Genomic DNA, 6,999 nt, shown 5'->3' with positions numbered 1-6,999 from the left:
GACCAGCCCCCTGTGGTCTGCACAGGACTCTTGTGTTCACCTGGACAGAAGCCCCCCAAGGAACTCTCTCCCAGGGAAAGAGCTCCCAGCTTTTGCCCGAGCTAGAGAGGGGCCTTACTTTGCTGCATGCAGTTGAAGGGATTTTGGGAGGATTTGCCTTTTAAATGGGATTTGAGCAATCTTCCTGTCTTTAACTCCACCTTCATTCCTTTTGCAGAGACACCTACCAAAATCAAATCTTGACTTTTGGGGTGCTCAGTGGTATAAATCATGTTCCTTTTTGGCTTTTTCTGGGTTAGGATTCAACTTTTCCGAGTCTGCTAAGTCGGTTGGCACTCATCCTTCTGTTTTCTAGCTTCTGAACTTTTGTTATTATCTTCACTTCTGTCCTCTTTGTCCTCTACAGATTCCTTTTAAAAATCCCCTATGTTCATCTTAGAAACGTTTCAAGTGGGTATGAGGTAGCTGTGTGTTTAGTTCTCCACCTTTATCCTGAATTACTGATTTAAATATCAGTCTGGCTGTGAAGATCAGTAGTAGGTGGGCAGGAGTGGAAACAGCAGGGTTCCTGCAGAGATGACGGTGTTTTAGACTGTAGAGCCAGAGGTGAAAGGAAATGCATGACCTAGAGATATGTCTAGAAGACAGTCACCATGATTTTCTGATGTCTTGGGTGTAGGCAGTGTGGGAAAGTGACTAAATTGACTCCACAATTCCTGGCTTAAGTTACTGTTGCTATTTACTATGATAGGCAGGACTTGGGGTGGACATGAAGAGGTAAGGTTGGGATACTCGTTAGACAGCTAAGTAGCAGCTGCATATATGACTCTGAGATTAAGGGGAGAAGATTTAAGATTCACTGGCACTGAATTTAAATCCTTGGGACTAGATAAGATTACATAGGAGAAAAATATGGACAGAGAATAAGGTGAGGGTGTCCCCTGGACAGCCCTAAATCATTCCAGCATTCAAGGGAAGAGAGGAGGAAAATCAGGAGAGTGTGGTTTCCTTCTTGGCAGTAAAGACAAGAAGTGTCTGTGGGGGTTGTGGTGAGATGCTACTGGCAGGGAGATGAAGAAGAGGGCGGAGAAATGGTCGTTTGTGGTAGCGACTCCTGGTTTCCCTTCCTCCTGAGTTACAGACCCTTCATTTGTAACTGGGCATGTGGTCTCTGAGAATAAAAAGCCTATTTCCTCATCTCCCTTGCAGCTGGATGTAGCCATGTGACTAAGTATGGCCAGTGGAGGTCAGCAGAAATGTAATTTCTGGAAGTGTCCCAAAAGAGAAGGACTTGCTCTTCTTCTCCCCTTCATTTCAATGATTTGAATGTGGCGTGATGGTTGGATTTCCTGCAGCCATTTTGGACTGTGAGGTGACCTAGGGTAGAGCAACAAGATAAAGAATCTTTAATCTTTGATACCATGGTACACCATAACAGCTCTGGACAGATTTTATATGAGCGAAAAATACACTATCTTCTTTAAGACACTTATTTTAGAATGTTTTTCTTTGTTTAAAAGTAGCGGCCAAAGTTAATTGTGACTGGTTTATCATGGATCTGGCTGGAGGCATAGTGGCTGAAGCATGAATAGCTGTAACTGAATGAAGCTCAGAGAAATCTCTAGCTTGGGCCTCCCCGGTGGCGCAGTGGTTGAGCCCTGGGCTGCGAAGCTGCCCACAGCCTCTGCAGCGCCGGTTTGATCCCCGGCTGCTGGCGAGGGTCCCACTTGGTGCGTAGACCTCTCCTGCCACGCCTGCTGCTCCCCTCAGCAGTGTATTTAGTCAGTCTGCCTGTTCTGTTCCCCGCTCTGGCTCTGGTGAATTCTCTTACCCTCCCGAGCTTCTGACTGTACCCAGTGCTTGTGTTCATAAATACATAAATCTTTAAAAACAAAACAAAACAAAAAAACCTTTGTCCATATATGTTAAAAAAAAAGAAAGAAAGAAATCTCTAGCTCACATCACTGGTTACCATTGCAGATCTTACTTATCAATCTGGATCTTCTGGCTCCTCCCCCAGTGGAGAGTAGGTCATGAATGTGCAGGAGGTGCCCGCAGAATGGTTGGAGGCCGGCCCACAAAGTTCCCAGAGTACTGGCATGAAGGAGAAAGTGTTTTTTGGTGCGACAAAGTTTTCTCATCATATCGGGAAAATGCTTCTATTTCTGATGTGGAGGTGCGGGTACAGGAGACTGTGGGGAATAAAGGAAAGTAAAAATTAGACAACCATCAACCTCAGAGGGAAAATGTGTTTGCCAGCTGGTGTGCCTGCAATCCCATGTTGGAAGTAATGGGTAGTAATCCGATGTTCAGACTCAGAGCCGCCTCTCCCTGCCAACGTGGACCTGCTTTCTCAGTGTCAGAGGGACCTGCTATTCCTTGCAATCTCCCTTCCTCACAGGCCGAGCTAAGAACTTGAAGTTTGGCACAATTGTCTCATACTTTTTCTCATCAGTAACTACTTTGTTGACTTTCCAATTTCTTTCTCTAATTTCCCACCCACCTTTATGCAGGTCCTTCGTGGTGGTATATGCCAAATACAGTTTCAACCTTGTTGGGGATATAGAGATTTTAAGCTGATGAAGGGTTTGTGCCTTCCCAACAGCAAGTGAAGGTGAGGTTACCTTTGGGTAACCTGCTGCAGGTCACTTGAGAAAGAAGTGGGAGGGGGGATTCCAAGCAGCCTGTGACTTCTCAGGCTTCTTGCTATCTCCACAACCTTAACTCTAGAAAACTAAGAGCCCCTGGGGAATGGAATTCTGTCCATCCCACCCAGGGTCCCCTTTAATCTTGACTGACCCACCCAGCCCGCTCCTGGAGGCACATTAAAGCAAGCCTCACATGCCTGCTGCAAGGAAAGGCCTTGCCCCTCCCCAGTTACCCTCGGCCCACTTGCTCTTTCTCTTCATCTCACTGGATCTTGGATTCCTGGCTGTGGTCCCTGGCTTTGATATTTGCTTCTGCTCTCTCTGGTTTGGCAACTCATTGCATTCCCCTTGCAGGTTTCTTTCGTTAGTCTTCTGCACTGTTCTGCCTCTGATTTGTGTCCTCTCGTGGCCTCAGATGAGGAGTAATTTCCTTCTGGCCAGGACTTTGCAGACCCCTGCAGCTGGACTAGAGATGGAAGTGGGATTGAGATGGCATTATGAAAAGGGGCATAAGACGAACTAGCCCCTGCCCTTGGCCACAGTTATCCCTCCCTCCAGGGAGAGAGAGAGACAAAAAGGGCTAAGAAGGCACTCACCAGTGTCTCTATCAGTTGAAACTGGGCCCTGATGTTGAATTCTAGAAGGGTTAGAATGAATTCCTAGAGCCAAAACAGGGGCCTCATTCATCCCTAAACCAAGTATTGAGCACCCTGGCTGTGCCTAGTGGCACTGTTCTAATTCCTGGGGATGCAGTGGTGATAAAATCAAACTCTTGAGTCCTCGATGATCTTGCATGTCAGTGGAGGGAATCACACAAAAAATAAAATGTCCAGCCTCCTTTGAATCCCCCCACAGCCACATCCATCGTTCTGGATCTAATCTCTGTGATGGAGGGCAAGACCACTCTCACATGGAGATTAGGGAGTGTTTGACTCTAGTGCAAGGGAGCGCAATTGTCCCAACATCTCCTCAGACAGGGCAGCTCCCTCCCTCACTGTCCTGCCATTATATGAAAGCAAGAAAGCTTTTTCCATCTACAGAGAAAACACAAGAGACAGACACGGCTGGTCTGACTGAGGGAACACGTCTGGTCCTTTGTGACAGGGCCATTGTGATGAGCCAGATCCACAAGTGCACACATTGCAGAGCAAGCACTTTGGGGACTTCAGAGTGAGTTTCCTGGGCCAGGGGCAGGCTGTGCATCCTCATCAGGGGATGCAGACTCCCAGCCCTTGGGGATCAAAACCTGTAGGTGATTCCCAGGTAAGCTACAGTTTGAGAAGCAAAGGAGCTAGACATCTTGACCAGATACAAGAAACGCTCCTCCCCACTCACCCCGGGGCTGTGACCAATCCATAATGCCTCCTTGGGTGGAGGAGGTGGGATATAGCTGACTTCCTTCCCTAGGAGCGATATGCATTTGAGCAACATACCAACCACTGTAAAAATCAGTTACTATCTATAAATGAAGTAAAATAGACTATCAGTAAAAATAGAATAAAAGAAAATGAAATTCAAAAAGGCTGCTTCTTTTTAATTTTATTGGTAATATTTTCAATTGTCAAGATTGCGATAAATAAATATTGTGTACTTTTGTATTAGTTTATAAACTACTAAGTGATGATCAATTTTAATATCTGAGGGGAACTGATTCATGGAAAAGAATGCTTAAAGTTATCTGTATTTTAATTATTTTTTCAGTTGATTAAAATTGTAAAATTTAAAGGCTAATTTTATTAATTTAAGTTCAGCTTACAAATCCTGTTTTGTTTACAAAGCTAATGTTTTTATGCAAAATCTTTTATTTATTCTTTGATTAATGATCAGTTAGCCCATATATTCTCGAAACATTTGTTATCGCCTATATATAATTGATTAAACTTGTTTAGGCTATTAAAGCATTTTAAATATCTAACAAGTCAAACTTACAAATCTAATAAAATCTTAATACATTAAAAAAAATCAACACTAAGAATTTAAGCACTTCACAAAACACAGTAAGGCTAAATTTATAATTCTAATCCTATTTATTTAAGTATTTAACCATTACTCTTTATCCACCTGAGAAATTAACATCACAAATATTTCATTTACATTTATAGACTTCCACATTTTAAAAAACAGATAAAAAATGTTTACTTTAAAATGGTTAACAATTAATCTTATGTAAATTTTTTTAAAAAGCAATTGAAGGTCTCTCTGGTGGCACAGTGGGTTGAGCACAGCGCTGTGGGGCTGTCTGCAGCCTCCACAGTGCCGGTTAGATTCCCAGCCTGCCAGGGAGATTTCCCTGGCACGGCGGACCTCTCCTGTCTCACCCGCTGCTCCCCTCAGCAAGTGTATTTTGGTCCTTCTGCCTGTTCTGTTCCCTGCTCTGTCTCTGGTGGATTCTCTCACCCTCCCACGCCTCTGGCCTGTACCCCAGTGCATGTAGAAATAAATAAATCTTTAAAAAAAAAAAAAAAAAGCAATTGAAATTCTTTAGTTAAAAATTTTAAATTACCAAAAAATAAACTGCATAAAGCACAGTGTGTTCCAACACACCCTTAAGCCCATTACAGAAAACATTAATTTATGTTTCTGTCATTCTTTATTTTTATTTTCAAGCCTTTATCTAAATAGAGAGGGCAGAATAGAGAGGGCACAGGTAGGCTGAGATAACTATCGTTGAGTTTAGGACCCAATTGCGCTTACAGATTAGGGTTATAAGCTCCATGTTTGGGATTGCCATGCTGGTACAGCTAGAGGGTGTCACGCCAAGAGTGAGTGAGTCTGGGGCCAGGGTCTAAAATTATGTTACCTTCCTAGTAATTATCTGCGGGGATGGCTTGCCTGCCACAATAACGAAATTCATAAAGGCCTTGCTTTTTTAAATGAATAAAACAATGCATCTTTCATCCCTGGGTGTCCTTTAAGTCACTCAAACTGATATACATACAAAAAATTCACAGTTTAATTATTAACTAAACTTGTTTATGGTATGCATACTGCTTGAATAGTTGACATTTTGGGGAACTCATAACTACTTTTTAAAATATAACCTGTATCAAGGGCCTCTCCAGTGGTGCAGCGGTTGAGCGCTGGGTTGTGAAGCTGCCCGCAGCCTCTGCAGCGCCGGTTCGATCCCCAGCCCCCCAAGTGAGGGTCCCACATGGTGTGCAGACCTCTCCTGCCGCCCGCTGCTCCCCTCAGCAGTGTACTTCGGTCCTTCTGCCTGCTCTGCTCCCCGCTCTGGCTCTGGTGAATTCTCTCACCCTCCCGCACTTCTGACTGTACCCAGTGCTTGTATAAATAAATAAATTAATCATTAATAAATTAATAAATAAAATATAACCTGTATCATTATCAGACTCGGGCTTTTCGCAAGATTTGTATTTCCTTTCTGATGCTCAGATTGTGGCAGCTTGGCCTTCTTGGTGTGTTTCTTCTTTTTTTAAAAAAGATTTATTCATTTATGCATACAAAGTATAGGCCAGAGGAGTGGGGGGTGTGAGAGGATTCACCAGAGATAGAGTGGGGAGCAGAACAGGTGGATCCACTGAAACACACTGCTGAGGGGAGCAGCGGGGGAGACAGGAGAGGTCTGCTGCGCCACGTGGGTCATCCCTGGCCTGGGATGGTGCTGCTGTGGCTGCTGATAGCTTCATAGTGCTGAGACATTAACCCTTGTGCCCCCAGGACCCTCTCCTCCCTGCGTGTTCCTTCTTTTAACATTCCTTACAACCGCCCGGCAACAACCACCCCGCAGACCGAGGCCTGCTTTCAATTTCTTGTGCAAAGGGTAACGGACCCAGCTGCTCTCCGAGGAGCCCTGGTTTCTTTAAGTGGTGACTGTTATTAGGGACCAATATCTGGGCACTTGTGGTGCGAATCAGATTACCCACATGAGAACTGATAGCCCGGAGGAGTCTCTACTTCTAGTCCACTCTAGTGGGAGCCAGAAAATGAGTTCACATTGTTGGTTGCAATTTAACGCCAACCCTAAGTCCTTTAGAAATATATATTCTACTGGAGAAGCTTTTCATTTTTATCTCTCTTTTGTAACTACCAGCTTTTATCTACCCATGGTGTCTTTTTTTTTTTAAAGATAACCTTAACCTTTCATACTATATATATTTTAATTATAATAGTGAATGAATCTGTCTATGTCCTAAGTGAAAGCATATAGACTTAGCTCCTAGATGCCCCGGCCAAGGTTGTACATGTTCCGTTTGTCACTTTTGTGAGCCTGGTGTGTTTTTTTTTTATCAGCTCTCACCCTCTGGTCATTTTATAGACAACACAATTTCATTTCAACCAACTCTATTATGTTCACTAGACTTGATTCCATTTCAGAGCAACAGTTTCGGCT

General features: G+C 43.8%; 1 long non-coding RNA gene across 2 annotated transcripts; it reads right to left on the bottom strand.

Annotated features, from left to right (window-relative positions):
* Nucleotides 1-709: 709 nt before the first annotated feature.
* LOC119248388 (uncharacterized) lies at nucleotides 710-3,701 on the bottom strand. Of its 2 annotated transcripts, none has more exons than XR_005125917.1 (4): nucleotides 3,245-3,701; nucleotides 2,882-3,114; nucleotides 1,988-2,192; nucleotides 710-1,377 (listed from the first exon to the last, which is right to left on the bottom strand). It is a non-coding gene; the product is annotated as an uncharacterized LOC119248388 (long non-coding RNA). The 2 variants fall into 2 exon arrangements; XR_008552349.1 differs by having other exon boundaries at nucleotides 2,915-3,114.
* Nucleotides 3,702-6,999: the final 3,298 nt, after the last annotated feature.

Source organism: Talpa occidentalis, unplaced genomic scaffold (genome assembly GCF_014898055.3).
Source record: "Talpa occidentalis isolate TD23 unplaced genomic scaffold, MPIMG_talOcc4v2.1 talOcc4.16, whole genome shotgun sequence".
Taxonomy (NCBI): domain Eukaryota; kingdom Metazoa; phylum Chordata; class Mammalia; order Eulipotyphla; family Talpidae; genus Talpa; species Talpa occidentalis.
This window is presented reverse-complemented; position numbering and strand designations above follow the sequence as displayed.